This window comes from Bidens hawaiensis, unplaced genomic scaffold (genome assembly GCF_021521415.1).
Source record: "Bidens hawaiensis isolate Kalapana, Puna unplaced genomic scaffold, B.hawaiensis_p1.1 tig00024022_1, whole genome shotgun sequence".
Lineage (NCBI taxonomy): Eukaryota > Viridiplantae > Streptophyta > Magnoliopsida > Asterales > Asteraceae > Bidens > Bidens hawaiensis.
The window spans coordinates 118641-143885 of NW_027493786.1; positions in this window are offsets into that span (position 1 = coordinate 118641).

Below are 25245 nucleotides of genomic sequence, written 5' to 3' on the forward strand. Positions count from 1 at the left end.
CAAGTAGATATTGTGTTTTTCATGAATCTCATATAAAAAAATTATATTTTTTAGGTTGACCAACCAACTTTTTATGTGTTGTTTACCTGTGTTTCATCATCAAAACAATTATATACCCATTTTTATGTAACTTTATATAGTATGAATTGGTTGTTTGTCTTTTCAAGGGCTTGTTATATTGGGTGTGTTTATTTAGGAATCATAGATATATCATCAGAAGATGTTTAGGACTATAGAATATGATTTTATGACTACATTGATTTGTTGTCATGTATTAGATAATGGATGTAAACCGCCCAAATGTTGTTGCTTGTGAAAAATCAACTAAAACAAAAAAAACCAGAATTTGTGTGGAATAATGATGTGTTCAGGAGTTTATCGATGCGTGCTTGCTTGAACTTAGAAAAGGGAATAGACCCGGTACTCACTTTAGTAAGGTTGCGTGGGAGAATATAGAAAAAACCATGTGTGAAAAAACAGGTGTAACCCTTGATAAAAAAACAAATTAAAAACAAATGGAACACCATGAAAAGAGAATGGAAGCTTTATGACCGCTTGATGAGGCTTGAGACAAGGATCGGTGGGACGAGAAGCTTAATTGATGCATCGCCTGGGTGGTGGGAGGAGAAAATAAAGGTAACTTAAATTTTTATTTTTAACCATTTGTTGTTATGATTGCCTAGTGAAATCCATTTATATTTGCGTCGTACACCGCTGATTAATTAATCCATTTATCTTGTAGGTTGATAAAGAATTTGTCAAATTTAGGGACACAAATTTGGAAATATTTGAGACTCATTATGCTCCTTTGTTTCATGATTCGGTTGCCATAGGAGATCAAACTATGACTCCGTTAAAATTTCAAAATATAGAGGCAGAGGAGATAGTGATGAAATTAGTTTCCTAGTTACGTTGAAAGTAGTTCGGCTAAAAGGAAGTCTAAGGGTGTTGGCAACAAGCGTTCAACCAAGAGCAAAACTGCATCTTTTGAGAACAAGCTAGATGTTGTATTGGATGCCTTATCAACAAAAAGCACACAAACTTTTTCACCAAATGAACCCTTCCCAACAATTGAAGATTGCATGGACATTGTTAGCACATTTCCGGTTTCGAAGAAGGTTCCCAAGAGTATTCACACGCATTGCATGCTTTCATCAAAATGCAAAATCGTAAAGCTTTTATGTATCCAACGACTCACGAAGCAAAGATGGAGCTCCTTAAGTAACTTTTGAAAGAATGATATGTTGTTTTACATTATATCTTGTCGTTGACTCTATGTGTTGTTTTTCTACCTTTTCTATTTTTATTAGCGTTTGACATCAATGTGTTATCGGTTAATAATATGTGTTATTTCTACTTTTTATATTTGTGTTATCTTTTGACATTAATGTATTAATGTGTTATTGTTGAATAAATCTTTTTTTGTTTAATTTATTCTTGACTGTAGCCTGTTTTTCTGCCTGCTTGCATGCAACCTTGTTACTGTTAAATGTGTTATTGTTAAAATTCAACTTGATGCCTTTTCTTTTATTTTTGGATTGCACAGATGCAACTTGATTGCACATATTGCTTTATGCCTTTTCTTTTCATGCAACTTGATGCCTTTTCTTTGTATTTTTGTATTGTTTTGTTTCTTATTTCTAAGTGTCAAATCATAATGCGTGTTATTTTTTGACGTTATTATATAGCATGGATAGTGACGAACCTAATTCGTATGATGATGAAGAATATTGGGTGGACGAGGATATAGAATTCAAAAGGTTATGTGGAATAGATGTCAAAGGGATTATAATAGCTCGTGACTTGCATAACAGACGAACGCCATGTCATACGTTGGATCGCACCGGACATATGTAAATTAATGAAATATTAACTGGCCATTCTGGACGGTGTTATGAAATATTTAGGTTGGAGGTACCGACTTTTAGACGGTTATGCGTAGAGCTTGTTAATAATTACGGTTTGGAACAGACCCGTAATATGTCTGTTGAGGAGTCGGTCGGAATCTTCTTGATGACTTTGGCTCATGGGTGTACGAATAGGTTTTACCAAGAATCTTTTATTCATTCTGGTGAAACCATTCATAGACATTTCTATATTGCATGCCGTGCTTAAGATGAGTGCTAAAATCAACAAGCCAGCCGCAAACTATAATGATGATGTACCCGCATATATATATATATATATATATATATATATATATATATTAAATAATCATCGGTATTATCCAATGTTCAAGGTATTACACTACGTGAAAATTGACCTTCGGCCACACGAAAAAAGTGTGGCCGTAGGCCTTTAGCCACACACATTTTGTTCAGGTCATATGTGGCCAAAGGTCGCGACACCGTGGGTATGATATGGCCACACACAGTTTTTAGTGGCCTTATGTGGTAATAAGTGTGGCTAAAGGGTACATGCATTAGTTGCTGGCCATCAAGAAGCCTCTCCAATAAGTGTGGCTAAACGGTAGAAAATGGCCACATGGCTATTTCCTATGAGTGACCATTGCACGTATATAGCCACATGAATTATTATTTCAGCCACATGAATTTTACAAAAATGTGGCCAGTAGGGTTGTGTTAAGTTTGCATTGTGACCTATACCGTGTGGATATAGCAAAGAAATCGCCACTTAAATTTAATAATAGAGTGGCTAATTATATGATATAGACACTGGATATTACATTAAAAGTGGCTAAATATGTTTACTTGTCACTCAAACACTCCTTTGTAGATTATAGTGTGGCTATTGTCTTACCGTTTGTCACACATAATGCTTTTCGTAATTTAAAGTGTGGCTATTGTCAAACTTTTCGTCACACATAGTGAGGTACTGTGTGGCTAATCGTATCATATAGTCACCGGAGGTTACTGTCAATGTGGCTAAAAATGTGAGCTTTCCAGTCAAACACTCTTCTGTAGTTTGTGGTGTGGCCATTGTCTTACCGTTTGTCACACATAATGTTTTTCCTAATTTAAAGTGTGGCAATTGTCAAACGTTTCGTCACACATAGTGATGTATTGTGTGGCCAATCATATCATATAGACACTGGAGATTATTGTCAATGTGGCTAAAAATGTGAACTTGCCACTCAAACACTCTTTTGTAGTTTGTGGTGTGGCCATTGTCTTACCGTTTGTCACACATAATGCTTTTGTAATATAAAGTGTGGCTATTATCATACTTTTGGTCACACATAGATTAATGTGGCTATTTCATAAGTTTAACAAACCCAATAACATAAATTCAAAACAAGTATACATTAACAAACCTTCACTAATAAGTTATTGTAACATCACGGGAATTTTGGGCCAAAAATGCCATGTTTTCAAAGTTAAGGGATCAATTTTGCCAATTTCCAAACTCCAAGGGCTAAAATGAAAATTCTGTTTTCTTGCCCTATCGCGATACGCGACCGGACAAAGGACGAGCCCATCGCGTACCACGATGGGGCTTGGTCAAAGTTACTAGAAGAAGTCAACGGCGATATGCGATCGCCGTTGAGCCTACGTCATCGCGTACCGCGATGACGTGGCCTGACACGCCTGACACCTTTTCACCACGTGTCCACACCGGTACACGTGGCATGTCGTCCGCCACGTGTTAACACGTGGCACACCGTCTGCCACGTGGCGACACGTGGCAGACCTACTGTTTACGTCATCAGAGCTACGTCGCGGTACGCGACGGGTTCCCTGATGTCGGGCGCAAACCGCGATGGGATCCAAATTTTTGCCTATAAATAGCAGGTTCGGGGTCTTCATAACTCACACCAAAACACAGCTTACAATCATCTCTCTACTCTCTCACTAAGCCTCGAAATTCGTGCCAACGATCCACCTCGAAAACCGTGCTCCGATTCCTCGATAAACGTGCCATACCTCGATATTTGTACCACTCCCCGACGACGTTCCGAACAAGAAGGTGGTGCTGTTTTTATAACCCGGCGATTATCTCGAAGTGCGTGCCGAGAAGATTGGTTGTCTCGATTTGCTTGCCGAAGTGAAGTGGCGATCAAGGCGAGTGTTGAAAGGATTAACCGGCGTAGAAGTGCTGCTCGAGTATCTAGGGAATTATAAGCCGAGAAAAGGTAAGGCTTATTACCCGACTAAAATAATAATAAAATATTATAAAGGCTTAATGCCCTAAGTCGGAATTATACTCGATGTTTATGAAAAGAAAATATATAACAAAGAAAAGAAAAGAAAAGAAAAAGAAATATAAAAGTGTAGGTATATATATATATGTGTGTGTGTGTGTATGATTATATATATAATTATTTGTTATGAATATTATTTAAGAATACGTTTCTTAGAAAAGAAGAAACGTCGGGTTTTTATAATAAACTAAAGGTTTATAAATATTGCTTTCAAAACTAATGGTTTTAAAGTAAAAAATTATCGAACTAAAGGTTCATCGAGATAAATAAGACTAAAGGTCTTAAGTCGGATTGTATATCCGACTAATAAAAGTTATACTCGTACTATATGTGCGAGATAGCTAGAAAGAGAACGCAAGGACGGTGTTGGAAACCGATCCCGATAAAAGGTGAATACGCCCCACTTTTACAAACTTGTTTTCAAATAAATAAACGTGTTATGTGTAAAACTTTACATAAGACTAAGTGTCTCTAAAAACATTATGAATAAGAGTAAAAGCCTAGACCTCAGGCTGTAGTATACGTTTGTCCGGATCCTTACATATGTGGTAAAATGCGGTGGGCACATCGCACCACGCCTGGTCACGACCTCCAGCCACGATGGGCCGAACCAAAGTATGTTCGAGTGAGAATGACCTTGTGTATATTTATGGTACCTAAGTACGTCGGGACGCTGCGGTGTCTTGCTGGGGCGACCTAGGTAGAGGCTTGAGTTTAAAATGATATTGTTTTGACTTTGTTATTCCTAAGCCAAGATGGGCCGAGGCACGCGTAACCCTTGAGGGGTAACAAAGTAAAAGAAAATATTTTCGCGTCAGCATATTCACCAGCATTCGTTGCTGACGTATTTTTATAACATTTTGCAGGTAACCAAGATTAGATCTAAAGGACGAAGGCTCAAGAATCCGATGGCTCGGATAATTTTGTTCAAATATAAAATATGATGTTTTTATTAAACTTATAAACAAGTAAATCCAATTGAGACTTTTGTAATGTAAATATTTTACAACTTTAATCCTTATAATTTATAAAGTCTTCCGCTAACAATCGTAACTCTGATTTATTTACAAATGTGGTACCAATTATCGAGTCACACGCCTAGGCCTAAGATGGGGGTGTGACAGGTTGGTATCAGAGCCATCGATCTTAGCGAATTGGGTATCATAAAACAATACCCAAGCTTCGATCCAAGCATAGGAAATATTTTATTTGTTTAATTGAATAGGGGTAAGATTGGTTGGTAACCTTTTCTTTCCCTCTCTACATTCTAAACCACCCAAAGATGTCTTATGAGAAATTAATGGAGTATTATGATCGTGAAGCAAGAAGAGCAAGAAAATACTACAAATTCCCAAAAGACGTCATGGATGAAGATTACTTTGAGGCCTTCTTTAGCCGCGACCAATACATTGAACGTCCCAAACCGATATACTTCCCCGGGACTGAGCAATGCCCATTTAAATTACCCGACAGTCCACCACCACCAAAAATCAAACCCTCAAGACACTTGAGCTATCATCCACCCACAATGCCTATATATCATCCATCCGAAATACCAACGTATCAACCATCGGAGGTTCCACAATATTTTCCCACCGGATATTTCCCGAATGCACACCCTTCCTATACCTTCCTTTCAAACCGACCCATAAAGGAGGAACCAAGATCCACATCCTCCGATTGGATGCAGTGCCACTCCGACCAACGAAGGTGGCATACTGGAAGCTCTACCGCTCATAAAGTCAACTCACAACCCAACAATGGCGAAGGATCATCCCGCAAACCAAGAATGAGGGTGACGATGCCTTACGAGAGTTTCAAGATGCCCGCGATGATCAACGAAGCCACTCAGTATATGGAAGAGGAGGAAGAGCCTATGGAGGAAGAAGAGGAGGATCCCGAAGAGGATGATCCTATGGAAGAACCCGAACCGGAAGAAGAGCATCCCGACAACCCTAATGGGATATCAATGAGTGGATCACTCATTTCCCACGACCCAAGTTACTGTTCCGTCGATCCGTATGTTCAATATCTGGAGCAACTAAAGAACCAGGCTTGTCAAGCTTCCCACCATTTCAAGGAAGGATTCCTTCAATTCAAGAACAAGCTGATAAGATTCGCGAGCAAAATCAAGCCGCCAAGACATACCTCTACCTTGCATATGATCAGACTTATGTCCCGTATCCTGAACCGAGAAACCATTTCGAGATGGTGACGCTGGGTTACTATTAGGCTATGAATTTTATACTGAGGATCCTTTATCCTTGACTGTCTTATAGATAGTTTATCCTTGAAATATGTATCAGGATATAAAGGATAGACGGTCCTCGGTATTACTTGTTTACTAATGATTGCGTTTAGTATGGTGATGTGTTAGATAGGTATGGCAACTTTAAGACGTACTTGTATCAATTATCCTCACAGAGCATTCTCTAGCTGGAGTATGGATCCAGGATCCTAGTTCAATGTAGATGTTAATGGACGAACTCATGTGTAGATGGACGTTTAAATATCAACAACGTCTACAAGACTTGTTCTCCCATTTATCTCGCTACTGGATGGCTGTTGGCACGTGGTCAAAGGTCGTGGAGAGGCTAGTGGAAGACATCCGGATAGTTAGAAAATATTGTTAGTGATATTTTCTTATTTATTTAAGCTATGATCGAGTAGGAAACACATGTACCATCACACACACTCTAGAGCAGAAACAATTACTCTCTCTACTCACTAGCTTATTATTGTAACCTCGATCATATACTCCACAACGATTGTAATACCTTTGACCATTAATAAACTTGACGGTGATAGTTTTCACCGTCCGGGGGGTTTTTTGTGCCGGAGATCACAATAATCACATACTCATCGACCAAAGGTTACCTTGTTGATCTTTGACCGAAAGGACTTAATCAACGATTACTTAGTTAATCCTTGATTGAAGAGATTCGACCAAAGATTACCTTGATAAGTTTTGACCGAAGTAAGACTATATTGGTTAAGGGCTTTTTCCCTCATGATCAAACATTTGTGTTCACCAATATTACGATTGCACACTTGTCATTATCGAGTTAGCACCTTACCTCACTTAACGGATTTGGATACTTGATCCTTAGTAGATTTTTGTCCAAAACAATTTGGCGCCCACCGTGGGGCAATTGGTGCTATAATCCATATTATTCCTATCATTCTCAACGTTTTCATACCCATATCACTATCAATGGCCTCTCAATCAACCTCTGCTTTATCAACCATGCCGGCTACGGTTCCTCTCTCATCAAGGACTTTGCCACCGATGCCTCCGCCAATTACGGGAACGCAACGGCCTGCTGCTGCTGGGAGCAAGACGCAACTACCAGTCTTCCAGAGCTCAAAAACCGCTGCTGCTGCCCCGGTGGTTAATACTAACAGTGATGTTTCATCTATGTTTTCGCAGGTTAAAGCATACATGGAGCAGCAGAACAAGACCAACCAGAGGATCCTCCGTGAGATAGAAGATCTCAAGAAGAACAAGAGGCCGGCAGAGGATCTCACCCCCCCTGATGCCAAGGATGCTAGATTTCACCATTCCAGAATCCATGGCTCAATTCTCACAAGGATCATCTATCCTTCAACAAGGGTCAAAGGGTCAACAGGCCCAAGGATCCTCGCTATTTCAGCAAGGATCATCTATCCTTCAGCAGAGGTCCACGGGTCAACAGGCTCAAGGATTCTCGTTAGATCCGCCAAGGTCGACTAATCTCCAACAAGGATCCATGGCTCAGCAGAATCAAGGATCCTCATATTATCGGCAAGGATCAACCACCCTTCCACAAGGATCCTATGGTACCCAACCTCAAGGATCCTTCATTCCGAATCAAGGATCCTTCTTTCCGGATCAAGGATCCTTAGGAGTCCAACATCAACGATCCTCCGAAGTCCATGAAGGAGACATAATCCCCATGCAAACCATAGCCTCTGGAGGACCAACTCTTATCGCAGACTCCTCTTACCCCATCTACTCATCCGAGATGCCAACCTTCACTCCGCAAAGAGGTAACTTGTACGATCTTTTACCCTTAGATGCTAACCGTGGTTTCGTGCAGGTATCAACCAAGCTATGGCCAAGGAGCTGCAGAAGCTCAAGGATATGATATCCAGTGTTCCTGGAGTCATAAGACCAATCCCGGAGATACCTGAGGGAAGCCACAAAGTATCCAGATTTGCTCCACCTATCTGTGATGCTGAAATCCCGAAGCGTTTCCAGACTCCGAATATGAAAACTTACGACGGGACCACTGATCCTGAAGAACATGTAGCACAGTATAGGGAAAGGATGGAGATCAATCCTATTCCGGAGAGACTCAAAGAAGCTTGTCTGTGCAAAGGCTTTGGATCCACACTAACGGGAGCCGCGCTGAAATGGCTGCTAAGTCTTCCTCCTTTTTCAATTACTTCTTTCTCTCACTTAGTTAACTTATTTAACACTCAATTTTCCTGTTGTCAGAAATTTGAGAGGTTAACCAGTGATTTATATCGTGTTATACAACCTAGTGATGAATCCCATAGGGATTTCGTTACCAGGTTCGGCAAAGAAACTCTAGAAATCCCAAATCTTGACATGACTACTGCTGTTGAAGCATTCAAGATGGGAATTCAGAAGAGCTCCCCCTTTTATGATGATTTAGTGATGACTCCATGCAGGACATTAGATGAAGTCAGAAACAGGGCATTAAGATACATCAGGTTGGAAGAAGACAGAAGGATCCAGGATCGTTTTGGGGGACAACCAAAACAAGAAACCCCCAAAAAGAATAAAGGATCCTGGAATAGGAACAACAATTCTAAGCCGTACACTAAGTTCACCAACCAGAACGTACGGGCAGTTGAAGAAGGAGATGACGATGAAGACTATCCCTGCATCTCCGACTATTGTTTCTCTGTAGATACTCATGGCTTGATCTGTGCCATGAAGGATCTGGGAGAAAAAGCGAGATGGCCGCGAAAGAATGAGAAGACTGTCGGCTTCAAGGACAAGTCTAAGTGGTGCGCTTTCCACGAAGATTTTGGCCACGCCACAGACGAGTGCATCGAATTAAGGAGGGAATTTGGATACCACCTAAGCAAGGGTCACTTTAAAGAACTATTGGGAAGGAAAAAAAATCCAAGATCCAGGATCCTGAAGACTTTCCACAAAAAGCAACACCACCACCACCAGATGCTCATGTGATCAACTTTGTCTCCAGAGACTACGAATTGTTTCAAGATTCTTGTGCCACAAAAGAAAATCCCATAGAAGAATTCGAGTTGGACGATCAGAGAAGGCCACTCATTCCTACTACTCGAGTGACTGATCAGAGAATATTTTTCAATTCAAGGATCCAGGATTCTCATTAGGACAAGCTGGATATGAAGACGATCAATTTCATCTCCGGAGGTTCTGACATATGTGGAACTTCTTTCTCTGCGGCAAAAAGACTTTCCAAATAGATAAAGATGGATAACGGAGATCGACCAATAGTGTCAACCACCTTAACAACAGACAAGAGAATCTTCTTCTATGAGGAAGACAAGATGAACATTCAGGATCCTCATCACGACGGTTTGATTATTACTTTATTTATCTCTAACCATTATGTACGCATGATCCTAGTTAACGGTGGCAGCTCAGTCAACATTATCCAACATGATATCCTCAAGAAGATGAACATCCCGGATTCAGAAATCGTTCCTAGAACATCGGTGCTGGTCGGTTTCGGTGGTGAAACCAAGAAAACATTGGGGGACATCAACCTCCTATTTATATCGAAGGGTTAAATTCATATCAAAAGTTTTGTGTTATAGATAACCTTTCCTGTTGCAATGTTATTTTAGGTAGGCCTTGGCTCCATGGAATGAAGGCTGTAGCCTCAACTTATCACCAATGCATCAAGTTACCTACTCCTTGGGGAGTTGTAAAGATAGTGGGTGACCAAGCGGAGGCTAGGAACTATTATTCATCGTCAATGAAGCCAACAGCCAAGCAAACTATAGCATAAAAACTACAACAACATCCTAGGGATGTGCTGGAAGCTCGGGAGAAAGACCTTAAAGAAGTATCATTGGACCCCGATGATCCAGAAGTAAAGGTGTTCCTAGGATCCAGTATCCCCAGTAAAATTGAGGAGGATATAATATCCTTCTTAGGACAAAGAAGATCTACTTTTTCCTTCAAGCACTCGGACATGACAGGTATTTCAAAAGAGATAATCACTCATAAACTCGGCCTTGATTTATCTGTTAAACCGGTCCATCAGAAGCGAAGGAAATTCGCTCCTGAGAGGAACAAGATCATACAAGAAGAAGTTGAAAAACTTCTTAAGGCTGGTATGACTAGAGAGGTTCAATATCCTCGATGGCTAGCTAATGTGGTCGTTGTTTCAAAAAAGAATGGAAAGTGGAGGGTGTGTGTCGATTTTACCGATTTAAACAAGGCATACCCCAAGGATCCTTTCCCATTGCCACATATAGATTCCATGGTGGATGCAACGACATGACATGAAATGCTTACTTTCATAGATGCTTCCTCTGGATTTCAACAAATTCAGATGGAACCATCTGATCAGGAAGATACTGCATTCATGACTCCTACCGGCATATATTGTTATACTATGCCGTTTGGACTAAGAAATGCAGGGCAACATACCAAAGATTAGTCAACATGATGTTCAAGGATCAGTTGGGTAAGTCTATGGAGGTCTACATAGATGATATGGTGGTAAAATCAAAGAAAGCTAAGGATCACCTTAGAGACCTCGAGGAAGCATTCAATATCCTTGACCAATATAACATGAAACTAAATCCGTCAAAATGCCACTTTGGTGTTAAGGCTGGAAAGTTTCTGGGATATATGGTGACTAAAAGAGGAATTGAAGCAAGCCCTGAACAGATTGAAGCCATCATCAACCTTAAGTCGCCCGCAAACGTCAAGGACGTCCAAAATCTAATGGGAAGAATAGCTGCTCTCAACCGATTCATCTCAAGATCCTCCGAGAAATGCAAAGACTTCTACGATATTCTTAGAAGAATAAGAAGTTTGAATGGACAGAAAAGCATGAGGCTGTGCTCAAGTCGTTGAAGGATTACTTATCCTCCGCACCATCCTTAATGAAGCCTGTGGACGGAGAATCCTTGTATTTATACCTAGCAGTTTCAGGTAATGCAGTAAGTGTTGTTCTCGTCAAGGATCATGAAGGTGAATAGCACACAGTATATTATGTAAGTAAGAGTCTGTTAGATGCAGAAGCCAGGTACTCTCATCTTGAAAAATTAATTCTTGCTTTAATTATGGCTTCTACTAAATTAAGACACTATTTTGAAAATCATCCTATTATTTTGAGAACTAATTATCCTGTGAAGAATGTTCTTAGAAAACCGGAGTTATCAGGTAGAATGGCCAAATGGGCAGTGAAGTTAAGTGCATATGATATCCAGTACGAGCCGAGAACAACAATCAAGTCTCAAGCACAGGCGGACTTTGTGGCTAATTTCACTAGTGATCTACAAAAAGAAGCTGACTTGGAGGTCCAACAACTGGAAAAGACCAAGGATCCTTAGATCCTCTTCACAGATGGAGCATCCAACGTAAGAGGAACGGGATTGGGCATACTACTGAAATCGCCACAGGGAGACATAATACCCCAGTCCATTGCATGTGCATTCCAAGCTACCAACAATGAAGCAGAATACGAAGCACTTATAGCAGGTTTACTTTTAGCCAAAAGTATGAGGATCAAGTATCTTCAAGTTTATATGGATTCTTTACTCATTACTAACCACTTTAACGGTTCTTATACCGTAAAAGGTGAAAATATGATCAAATATTTAGAAATTGTGCAAAATCCTTCGAAGTGTTTAGTATAGTACAGGTACCAAGAGAGGAAAATGTTGGGGCAGCCGCCTTAGCAAATTTAGCCTCATCCCTAAAAATACCAGAAAATACGAAGATCCCAATTATTCACATACTCTCGCCAGCAATAGGAGAGCAAGAAGTTGGGGAAATAACAAGTGATAAGCAGATTGTACTTTGGGATCCATTATCCTCGGACAATCAAGGATCCTGGATCCTCCCGATCAAAAAGTACATTCAGACTAGAGAGATCCCAGCTACGGAGAATCCAAAATCCTTTAGACTCAAGGTATCACAATATATTTTATTAGATGATATTCTATACAGAAAATCTCTTGCAGGTCCATACTTGAGGTGCATCGAGGATCCTGAAATCCAGAAAGTACTTAAAGACTTTCACGAAGGAGACTGCGGAAACCACACAGGTGGAAGAGCATTATTTTCCAGGATACTCAGAACTGGATACTTCTGGCCAACAATGAAGAAGGATGCAGTGCAATATTCAAGAAAATGTGATGCTTCTCAAAGACACGCGAACATCCTTCATCAGCCAGCGGAGCATTCCTACTAGCATCTGTGATCCTGAAGCCAATGAAGAAATACTTCTTGATGACTTGGATACTATAAAAGAACTCAGAGACCTAGCAAAGATCATAATGACAGCTTATCAACAAAGGGTAGCTGGGGCATACAACAAAAATATCAGAATCAGAAGATTTCAAGAAGAAGATCTAGTGTGAAGGAAAGCCTTCCAAAACACAACAAATCCGGCTGATGGGAAGCTAGCGCCCAAATGGGAAGGACCTTATCAAATTGATTCGGAAGCAGGAAAGGGGGCATATCATTTGCTCACAATGGAAGGCAACAGGTTACCAAGAGCATGGAATGCCATCCATCTCAAGAAATATTTTTTCTGATCAGGATCCATTATCCTGAGAGGATATATTATCCAAAAAAGGATCTAGGATCCTTAATTCGTTTTGAATAACCATGCAGGATTATAATGAATCATTTTATGTTCAAGAGGTTGGCCACCTCTCCTTTGCATTTGAGGTATTATCTTATTTCTCTTGGCCTAGACCACGTTTGGATATGACCCCCCGATGGTCATATCCCCTACGATTTAAAGGTTTTCACCTTTCTCACGGTCGCCAGTTGTGCACGCTATCCGATGTATAATCCAGGGCAGCGGGACCAGTACACGTTTAGTGGCTGACAATTTCGTTGTTTCCGGCTATATGGAGGATCCTACGAATTATGGTAGGCGTACCATTTCCTAAGGTTTAAGGGGTTTTCACCTCTTCTCAAGAGCCTTGTAGCCAGTTTAATCCTATGGTTTAAGGTGTTTTCACCTCTTCTCAAGGGCCATGTCACCAGTTTAACACCAGTTTTGGGCTTGTCCCCAGATTACACGGGCTTGTCCCCAGATTACACGGGCTTGTCCCCAGTTGCACGGGCTTGTCCCCAGTTTATTATTTGGGCTTATCCCCAGCTTAATGGGTTTGATCCCAGTTGATATTATGAATTATTTGCAAAAGATTTTCTAAATTCCTTCTGAAGATCAAGAAACTAAGGATCACGGATCCTAAAGCTATTCCTTTAAGGATCATTAAGAGCTCAATACTTTTGGTAACTTAGGTCTATCTAGACCTTCTGGTATGATCTCTGCTAAATAACTTATGTATGATATTTGTTGCATTAATTTTGGATCTTTCATTTTAAATTCTCTTATATAAATTTTATCAATTGTTCAAGATGTCTTATCCTAATATTTATTATTTAAGGATATTCTTTCCTAATATTTTTTCCGAAGGATATTCTATTCTAAACGATTTTCATAAGGGTCTTTTATCCTAAAAATCTTTTACTTGAAACTGTTTGCCAAACTATCAATAATGTTAAAGTTATATCTAACAATTTTTTTCAAAATAAACAACAAGTAAAAAGTCAAAATATTTTTATTAGTTAAAATAAGCCGCAAGGACTTATCCAAAATTCTTAACCCGGACTTCATCATACAGAAGATGGACCATCCATCCGGGTTAAGTAAGAGTTACTAATAGTTCATAAGTGCAGGAAATTTAAAAACAGGGACAACAAAGGCTTCATCCCCACAAACAGAGGATCCCTCCACCTTTGTCACCCCCGCCAATTTTCTTAAGGATCGTGGATCCTTTATCCTAAATACTATTGTTTACTACAGACCATAGAAGTTGTTCATAAAAACACCAACACTAAACAAAAAAAATGGGCTCAGACCTTGTCTTTGATATCCTTCATTGCCCACTTAAGCTGCATCCTCAACCGCAGCATCAGCTTCTCCCTTGCTATCCTCAACCACCTCCTTAACGCCACTGGTCCTAGCCTCGGTGTTCTCAACCATCTCCTCCTCATCCTCACCACCAAGGTCGTCAAGTGCAGCCTTCCATTTCTCCACATCCCAAGCCGACTTGTCAAAAGAGGGATCACCAGCCTCCTTCGCCATCTTGATCCGCGCCTGGAACACCGACCTGGCAGCCCACATATTGGCTTCATCAGTCGCCTACTCCACTGCCTCTAGACGTTGGGCTTCGGCTAAGGATAACTGATCCTCCAATTGTTTCTTTTCCTTGGAGAGCTGGACCATAGTCTTGTCCTTAGCAACCATAGCTTTCCCTAAACCTGATATTTTCTCGCTCATCTGATGGATAATCTTTTCATAGTGATCCCTCATAGCGATTGCAGCCTATCAATAAATTTTGAATCAGAATTGTGACAATACTGGATTCTAAGATACTAAAGGACAGAATACGATATGCTTACAGAGTTGACAATGTCATAATGGGTCTCGGGATCAAAGGATCTTTTCCTCTTGGAAGCTGCAGATTTGGTCCTCGTCGTAGTAGTCTTAGGCTCGGAGCTAGTGCCAGCCTTTGAAGCTTCCTTCTTGACAGCGGGAGAAGTAACCATACAATCAATGTCAATAATGGAGAACTTGAGAGCAGACTTTCCTGATTTCTTGGTGCCTGTAGAAGAAAAATCGACAAATAAGTGTTCTACTTTATTTTATTTACCTTAAAATTATTAACTTACTTGACATGCTTGAACTTAAGGATATATCACAAAAACCTTCAAGAAATCGAGCTTGAAAGGTCCTAACTTCGGTATCCAGCTTCAGGAACCGTTTTGCTTTCTCTTCTGTTCCAGGTAGTTTACTCAATGAAACAAAGTTCTCAACTGCAGACAACAAGAAAGAATAAGGATTAAATATGAAGAATAAGGGATCCTGCAATTCCTTAAGGATCCAGGATCCTACCCTTCATCACCCAGGTTGAAGGAAGATCAGTTCCCCCCGGTATTGAGTCGCGTTTTACAAAGAAAAACTGATTCCTCCACACGGAATCATTTAGCGTGGCTTTTGAGATCGGATGGGGTTGTCGGGGCTTGGATTTAAAGATGAAATGAGAAGGACCGTGGGTAGTGAGGGTATATAGATACGATAACTCGGGAAGGTCGAAATCGATCTTCTCCTCTTCAATGATTCTCTCGATAGTGCTGAGAACCCTCCAAATCATCGGCATAGCCTGTATGTAGGATATGCCGGTAGAGTCGAAAAAGCTTTGGGTAAAATATGGAAAAGGGTACTTGTAACCAATCAGAAATGGAGTCGCCGGAAAACAGATCCAAACTGTAGAGAACACGTCGCACCTGACACTGAATTCGTAGGGTCGGAATAAGGTTCCTGGAGGAAATAACGAGTGAAAACCGTCGACCTCGGGGTCCGTAAATTTGCAAATCTCAATCGACGGATTGGCAATGAGGCACTGAGGTTCCATTTCCGACAACTCGCGGTTATCGGAAATCTGTTCGGAAGGTTTAGAAGCAGCCGGGGAAGAAGAAGACGAAGCAGCAAACATGTTTAAAAGAAATAAAGAAAGAAAGGTAGAAAGGATACCTGATGCGTTGGAAGGAAGCGTGTATATAATCAAAGATAGGGCGGCATATATAGATGGTTATAATTAACCTTGAGGGCTAAATGGTAAATATTCTGGCAAAACCGTCCCATCTATCAGTTTTCGCAGCAATTTTGAAATTCAAAATAACAGTTGTATTCCACTGTCACCCGCCATATTGGGGGCAATTGTTAGGCTATGAATTTTACACTGAGGATCCTTTATCGTTGGTTGTCTTATAGTTAGTTTATCCTTGAAATATGTATCAGGATATAAAGGATAGACGGTCCTCGGTATTACTTGTTTACTAATGATTGCGTTTAGTATGGTGATGTGTTAGACAGGTATGGCAACTTAAGACGTACTTGTATCAATTATCCTCACAGAGCATTCTCTAGCTGGAGTATGGATCCAGGATCCTAGTTCAATGTAGCTGTTAATGGACGAACTCATGTGTAGATGGATGTTTAAATATCAGCAACGGCTACAAGACTCGTTCTCCCACTTATCTCGCTACTGGATGGCTGTTGGCACGTGGTCAAAGGTCGTGGAGAGGCTAGTGGAAGACTTTCGGATAGTTAGGAAATATTGTTAGTGATATTTTCTTATTTATTTGAGCTATGTTCGAGTAGGAAACACATGTACCATCACACACACTCTAGAGCAGAAACAATTACTCTCTCTACTCACTAGCTTATTATTGTAACCTCGATCATATACTCCACAACGATTGTAATACCTTTGACCATTAATAAACTTGACGGTGATAGTTTTCACCGTCCGAGGGTTTTTGGTGCCGGAGATCACGATAATTACATACTCATCGACCAAAGGTTACCTTGTTGATCTTTGACCGAAAGGACTTAATCAACGATTACTTAGTTAATCCTTGATTGAAGTGATTCGACCAAAGATTACCTTGATAAGTTTTGACCGAAGTAAGACTATCTTGGTTAAGGGCTTTTTCCCTCGTGATCAAACCTTTGTGTTCACCAATATTACGATTGCACACTTTTCATTATCGAGTTAGCACCTTACCTCACTTAACGGATTTGGATACTTGATCCTTAGTAGATTTTTGTCCAAAACAGTTATCGTGACCCACTGTCACAATATGGATACCCCGACGTTATTCCGCAGTCATATGAAGAACACCTGGATCTCGCGTTGCATGAGACTGATGACTGGAGGAAGAAGGTGGTTGAAGAAGGGAAAAAGAAGAAGAAGATAGCAGAGAAGCTTCTTCATAAATGTAACAAACTGACGAGGGTTGTTAAGAAGTTTTTGAAGGACTGAGATGATGGTAGTGATGACGTGTTTGAAGAGACGAAGTGTTTGTGTAATCTAGTTTATGTGTAATGTGTTAAGAAATGTATGGTAAGAATATATATACATCGAGTATGAATGTATATATATGTGTGGTGTTGTAATAATCCTTGTTTATACCTTGTATGGTATATACGAATGATGAAATAAAATGTGTGTTTAATAAAGAACATTCGTTAAATTTCAGATATAAAAGAATAAAAGAAAAGATAATATGTCTCAACAAAGTAATAACTTTGAGGCTTCCTAAAAGGAAGCCGAAAAACAAAAAGAAAAAGGAAAGGGACCCGAAAACGAACAAGAAGATCCGATCCCCGAAAAGTTTATGGATCGAATCCAAAATATGATTAAAGACGCAGTTAGGGAAGAATCCATGGCTAGATCTAGATCTCAATCTAGCCAAACAAAACATTCCCACTCGGATAATCCTTCCCAAAAATCTGTTTCCAAACCCCGCTCTAGACCTTCTCGTATGGAAGAGAGTGTACATGAATCGAACGCTGATGGTGGGGTTCGTCAGGAATTTAAAAGGCTTAAGATTGGTGGGTGTATGTTCAAGGACTTCAAGTACTATGGGCCAAAAGAATTCCACGGCGATAAGGGAGCCATCGCGACTGTAAGGTGGCTTGAAGAAATGGAGACAATTGTAATTACTAGCAAATGTTCGGAAGAAGAGAAGATTCAATACTCTGCCCTGATGTTTAGAGGCGAGGCCTTAGAATGGTGGAATACTTTGATCTTGAGTAGAGGAAGGGAGGTTATGTACAACATGTCATGGAGCGAGTTCAAGGAGTTGATATTGTCGAAATTCTGTCTGATGCATGAAACGGACCAAATCCAAACCAAGTTCCTATCTCACAAGGTTGTCGGAACAAACCTTGGTGAGTATAATACCAAATTCCACGAATATTGTCTCTTGGTGCCCCAGCTGGTTACCCCGGAATCCAGGAAAGTTACACGCTATATATGGGGGCTACCACGGGAAATTCGTGACATGGTAAGGTCGCACTTGCCTCAAACCGCCGACATCGCGATGGAGTTGGTTGGATATTTAATGGGCGGATTGATCTGCAACAGAGAAGAAGATAAGAGGGTCGTGACGACGCAAGATACGAAGAAGGAAGGAAATACCCGTTTCAAGGGTAAGGGAGTCGACCAATGAAGGTCTGGCTTCAACTCCGGCATCCCACAATGCAAAACTTGCAAGAAATACCATAGGGGTCGATGCCATCTAACTCCCCGTCCTTGTGACTCATGTCACAAATTCGGTCACGCCACGGCCGATTGTTGGAAAAAGAAGATGACCTGCTACAATTGCAAGGAGATGGGACATCTTAGCTTTAAATTCCACAAGAATAATCCCGCGGCTGGTGGTGCAGGTGGTAGCGGTCAGAAGAGTGAGCCCAAGAAGGGCAATGCAAGATTTTTCGTCCTGCATACCAAGAAAGCGGCCGACACACCAGAAACCATTACCGGTACGTTCCTTGTTAACAATGCCTATGCTAGAGTCTTGTTTGATTCAGGAGCCAATTTAAGTTCTATAGATTATAAGTTTTGTAGTCTATTAAACGAACCTTTAATCAAACTTAATAAAACTCTAAGCGTCGAAACCGCTAATGGCGAAATCATTAAAATCTCCGAAGCACTAGAAAACGGAAAAATCTTCTTAACCGGTTATACTTTACCTATTCAATTGCTACCAATGACTCTTGCTGGTTTTGATGTTGTGTTGGGTATGCATTGGTTATCCGACAACCACGCACGTATCCTTTGCAATAGCAAGACCATTGAACTTCGAGCCCCTGACAAACGTACCATACGAATTGAAGGGTTTAAAGACGCTGGCCAAGTTAGCCTATCTCAATGATAAGGGCTAACAAATGTTTAAATCAGGGATGCTTAGCATTCATGGCCTACGTCACCGAAGAATCTAAACCTAAAGAAATAAAAGACGTCCCCGTTGTTTCCGATTATGCCGACGTCTTTCCTGACGAACTTCCCGGCATTTCTCCCGATCGTGAAGTAGAATTTAGAATCTATCTCATTCCCGGCACTGCTCCGATCGCCAAAGCTCCATATCGCCTCGCACCAACCGAGATGAAAGAACTGAAGAAACAACTTGACGAGTTTCTCGAGAAAGGGTTTATACGACCAAGTTCATCGCCATAGGGAGCGACGATACTTTTTGTCAAGAAGAAGGATGGATCCATGTGAATGTGCATCGATTACCGAGCTCTCGATAAGGTTACCATCAAGAACCGACATCCACTTCCTCGAATCGACGATCTCTTTGACCAACTCCAAGGTGCTAACTTCTTTTCCAAGATCGATCTCAGCTCCGGCTCTCATCAACTTAAGGTTCAATCCGAAGACATTTCAAAGACCACGTTTCGAACAAGGTACGGCCATTATGAGTTCACTGTTATGCCATTTGGACTTACTAATACGCCGGCAGCATTCATGGATATGATGAATCGTATCTGTAAGCCTTACTTAGATAAGTTTGTGATCGTATTCATCTACGACATATTAATTTATTCTAAGTCCAAGGCCGATCATGAAAATCACCTTCGAACGTTACTTGAAATTCTTAGAACCGAGAAATTGTACGTCAAGTTCTCGAAATGCGAGTTCTGGTTGCACGAGGTTCAATTTCTTGGTCATATTATCAACGTCAATGGTATTCAAGTAGACCTTGCTAAGATTGAAGCTATCTCTAAATGGGAGATCCCAAAGTCGCCAACCGAGATTCGAAGCTTCTTGGGATTGGCCGGCTATTATCGATGGTTCATCGAGAACTTTTCACGAATCGTTGTTCCTCTAACTTTCTTAACTCGCAAGAACATCAAATACGAATGGGGGACAAAGCAACAAGAGGCGTTCAATATACTTAAACAAAAGCTTACCCAAGCTTCTATACTGGCCTTGCCAGAAGATATTGAAGATTTCGTTGTCTTTTGCGATGCATCTCATTCCGGCTTGGGATGTGTATTAATGCAACGAAAGAAAGTAATCACTTACGCCTCTTGTCAATTGAAAGTACACGAGAAGAATTATGTGACTCACGATCTAGAGTTAGGCGCCATAATCTTTGCACTTAAAATATGGAGGCACTATCTCTATGGAGTAAGATTTACCGTATACACTGATCATAAGAGCTTAAAGCACATCTTTGATCAAAAGGAGCTCAACATGCGCCAACGACGCCTGATGGAGACTCTTAACGACTATGACTGCGAAATATTTTATCATGAAGGTAAAGCCAACGTTGTGGCTGATGTTTTAAGTCGTAAAGAGCACGAAAAGCCAAAAAGAGTCTGAGCGTTAAGGCTAGAACTTCAAATCGATCTTGTTGACCAAATCAAATCCGCTCAAATTCAAGCGATCAACAAGAACCAAATCTCTGATGAAAAACGTAATGGCACCATTGACTCATTAGTCAAAGGTGATGATGGTATTCTTAGAATGGGAAACCGAATTTGGGTACCAATTATTGGAGGATTACGTGAGAAGATCTTAAACGAAGCCCATAAGTCTAAATATACGATGCATCCCGGGAGCGAAAAAATGTATCATAACCTTAAAGCGAACTATTGGTGGAATGGAATGATGAGAGATGTCGCTTCGCATGTGGCGAAATGTTTGACGTGTTTGAAAGTCAAGGCTGAACACCAAAAGCCTTCGGGATTGCTTCAGCAACTCGAACTTCCCGTATGGAAGTGGGAATTAATTACCATGGATTTCATTACCAAACTCCCTAAAACGACTCGACAACATAATGCTACATGGGTGATTGTGGATCGATTAACAAAATTCGCACATTTCATACCTATCAATGAGTCGTACTCAATGGATAAATTAGCTCGTATCTATGTTAACAACATTGTGGCTTTACATGGAGTACCACTGTCCATTATTTCTGATCGAGACAGACGTTTCATGTCTCACTTCTGGAAAAGCTTCCAACAAGCGCTAGGTACGAAGTTAAACCTTAGCACTGCCTATCATCCACAAACTGATGGGCAAAGCGAAAGGATGATTCAAACGTTGGAAGACATGCTCCGAGCTTGAGTGATAGACTTAGGTGGAAGTTGGGATGACCACTTACCCCTAATGGAATTTTCATATAACAATAGTTATCATGCAAGTATTCAAGCCGCACCATTCGAGGCGTTGTATGGTCGAAAATGTAGAACGCCCGTGTGTTGGTCTGAAACTGGAGATAATCAATTATCCGGACCCGAGATAGTCCAAGAAACTACCGACAATGTTATCCAAATCCACGAACAACTTAAGACGGCACGTGATCGCCAAAAGAGTTACGCCGATGTCCGTCGTAAGCCGTTAGAATTCAATGTCGGTGATAAAGTTCTTTTGAAAGTCTCGCCATGGAAGGGCGTGGTTCGCTTCGGCAAGAAAGGAAAGTTAAGCCCTCGATTCGTTGGACCCTTCTATGTACTTGAACGAGTCGGTACCGTCGCATATCATTTGCGACTACCCGAGGAAATGCAAGGGATACACGATGTATTCCATATCTCGAATCTGCGTAAATGTTTAGCCGATGAATCTCTTACGATGCCGTTAAAAGATGTTGAAATTAATGAGAACTTAAAATTTGTTGAACGCCCAATTCAAATCGAAGATTCAAAATTAAAGAAACTCAAAAGACGAACCTTGAAGATTGTGAAGGTAAAATGGGATTCCCGAAGAGGACCCGAGTATACTTGGGAACTCGAGTCCGAAATGAGAAAGAAATACCCCCACTTATTCTCGTAAAGCAATCTAGAGGACGAGATTTATCTCAAGGTGGGGAGAATGTAACATCACGGGAATTTTGGGCCAAAATTGTCAAGTTTCCAAAGTTAAGGGATCAATTCTGCCAATTTCCAAACTCCAAGGGCTAAAATGAAAGTTCTGTTTTCTTGTCCTATCGCGATCCACGACCGGACAAAGGACGAGCCCATCGCGTACCGCGATGGGGCTTGGTCAAAGTTTCTAGAAGAAGTCAACGGAGATACGCGATCGCCGTTGAGCCTACGTCATCGCGTACCGCGATGACGTGGCCTGACACGCCTGACACCTTTTCACCACGTGTCCACACGTGGCACACCGGTCGCCACGTGTCCCGACACGTGGCCACACGTGGCATGTCGTCCGCCACGTGTTAACACGTGGCACTCCGTCTGCCACGTGGCGACACGTGGCAGACCTACTGTTTGCGTCATCAGAGCTACGTCGCGGTACGCGACGGGTTCCCTGATGTTGGGCGCATACCGCGATGGGATCCAAATTTTTGCCTATAAATAGCAGGTCCGGGGTCTTCATAACTCACACCAAAACACAGCTTACAAGCATCTCTCTACTCTCTCTCACTAAGCCTCGAAATTCGTGCCAACGATCCACCTCGAAAATCGTGTCTCGATTCCTCGATATTCGTACCACTCCCCGACGACGTTCAGAACAAGAAGGTGGTGCTGTTTTTGCAACCCGAAGATCATCTCGAAGTGCGTGCCGAGAATATTGGGTGTCTCAATTTGCGTGCCGAAGTGAAGTGGTGATCAAGGCGAGTGTTGAAAGGACTAAGCGGCGTAGAAATGCTGCTCGAGTATCTAGGGAAGTATAAGCCGAGAAAAGGTAAGGCTTACTACCCAACTAAAATAATAATAAAATATTATAAAGGCTTAATGCCCTAAGTCGGAATTATACTCGATGTTTATGAAAAGAAAATATATAACAAAGAAAAGAAAAGAAAAGAAAAAGGAAATATAAAAGTGTAGGTATATATATATGTGAATGATTATATATATAATTCTTTGTTATGAATACTATTTAAGAATACATTTCTTAGAAAAGATGAAACGTCGGGTTTTTATAATAAGCTAAAGGTTTATAAATATTGCTTTTAAAACTAAAGGTTTTAAAGTAAAAGATTATCGAACTAAAGGTTCATCGAGATTAATAAGACTAAAGGTCTGAAGCCGGATTGTATATCCGACTAATAAAAGTTATACTCGTACTATAGGTGCGAGATAGCAAGAAAGAGAACGCAAGGACGGTGTTGGAAACCGATCCCGATAAAAGGTGAATACGCCCCACTTTTACAAACTTGTTTTCAAATAAATAAATGTGTTATGTGTAAAACTTTACATGAGACTAACTGTCTCTAAAAACATTATGAATAAGAGTAAAAGCCTAGCCCTCAGGCTGTAGTATACGTTTGTCTGGATCCTTACATATGTGGTAAAATGCGGTGGGCACCTCGCACCACGCTTGGTCACGACCTCCAGCCACGATGGGCCGAACCAAAGTATGTTCGAGTGAGAATGACCTTGTGTATATTTATGGTACCTAAGTACGTCGGGACGCTGCGGTGTCTTGCTGGGGCGACCTAGGTAGAGGCTTGAGTTTAAAATGATATTGTTTTGACTTTGTTATTCCTAAGCCAAGATGGGCCGAGGCACGCGCAACCCTTGAGGGGTAACAAAGTAAAAGAAAATATTTTCGCGTCAGCATATTCACCAGCATTCGTTGCTGACGTATTTTTATAACATTTTGCAGGTAACCAAGATTAGATCTAAAGGACGAAGGCTCAAGAATCCGATGGCTCGGATAATTTTGTTCAAATATAAAAAATGATGTTTTTATTAAACTTATAAACAAGTAAATCCAATCGAGACTTTTGTAATGTAAATATTTTACAACTTTAATCCTTATATTTTATAAAGTCTTCCGCTAACAATCGTAACTCTGATTTATTTACAAATGTGGTACCAACTATCGAGTCACACGCCTAGGCCTAAGATGGGGGTGTGACAGGTTTCAGAGCCATCGATCTTAGCGAATTGGGTATCATAAAACAATACCCAAGCTTCGATCCAAGCATAGGAAATATTTTATTTGTTTAATTGAATAGGGGTAAGATTGGTTGGTAACCTTTTCTTTCCCTCTCTACATTCTAAACCACCCAAAGATGTCTTATGAGAAATTAATGGAGTATTATGATCGTGAAGCAAGAAGAGCAAGAAAATACTACAAATTCCCAAAAGACGTCATGGATGAAGATTACTTTTAGGCCTTCTTTAGCCGCGACCAATACATTGAACGTCCCAAACCGATATACTTCCCCAGGACTGAGCAATGCCCAATTAAATTACCCGACAGTCCGCCACCACCAAAAATCAAACCCTCAAGACACTTGAGCTATCATCCACCCACAATGCCTATATATCATCCATCCGAAATACCAACGTATCAACCATCGGAGGTTCCACAATATTTTCCCACCGGATATTTCCCGAATGCACACACATCTTATACCTTCCTTTCAAACCGACCCATAAAGGAAGAACCATGATCCACATCCTCCGATTGGATGCAGTGCCACTCCGACCAACGAAGGTGGCATACTAGAAGCTCTACCGCTCATAAAGTCAACTCACAACCCAACAATGGTGAAGGATCATCCCGCAAACCAAGAATGAGGGTGACGATGCCTTACGAGAGTTTCAAGATGCCCGCGATGATCAACGAAGCCACTCAGTATATGGAAGAGGAGGAAGAGCCTATGGAGGAAGAAGAGGAGGATCCCGAAGAGGATGATCCTATGGAAGAACCCGAACCGGAAGAAGAGCATCCTGACAACCCTAATGGGATATCAATGAGTGGATCACTCACTTCCCACGACCCAAGTTACTGTTCCGTGGTCCGTATGTTCAATATCTGGAGCAACTAAAGAACCAGGCTCGTCAAGCTTCCCACCATTTCAAGGAAGGATTCCTTCAATTCAAGAACAAGCTGATAAGATTCGCGAGCAAAATCAAGCCGCCAAGACATACCTCTACCTTGCATCTGATCAGACTTACGTCCCGTATCCTGAACCGAGAAACCATTTCGAGATGGTGACGCTGGGTTACTGTTAGGCTATGAATTTTATACTGAGGATCCTTTATCCTTGATTGTCTTAT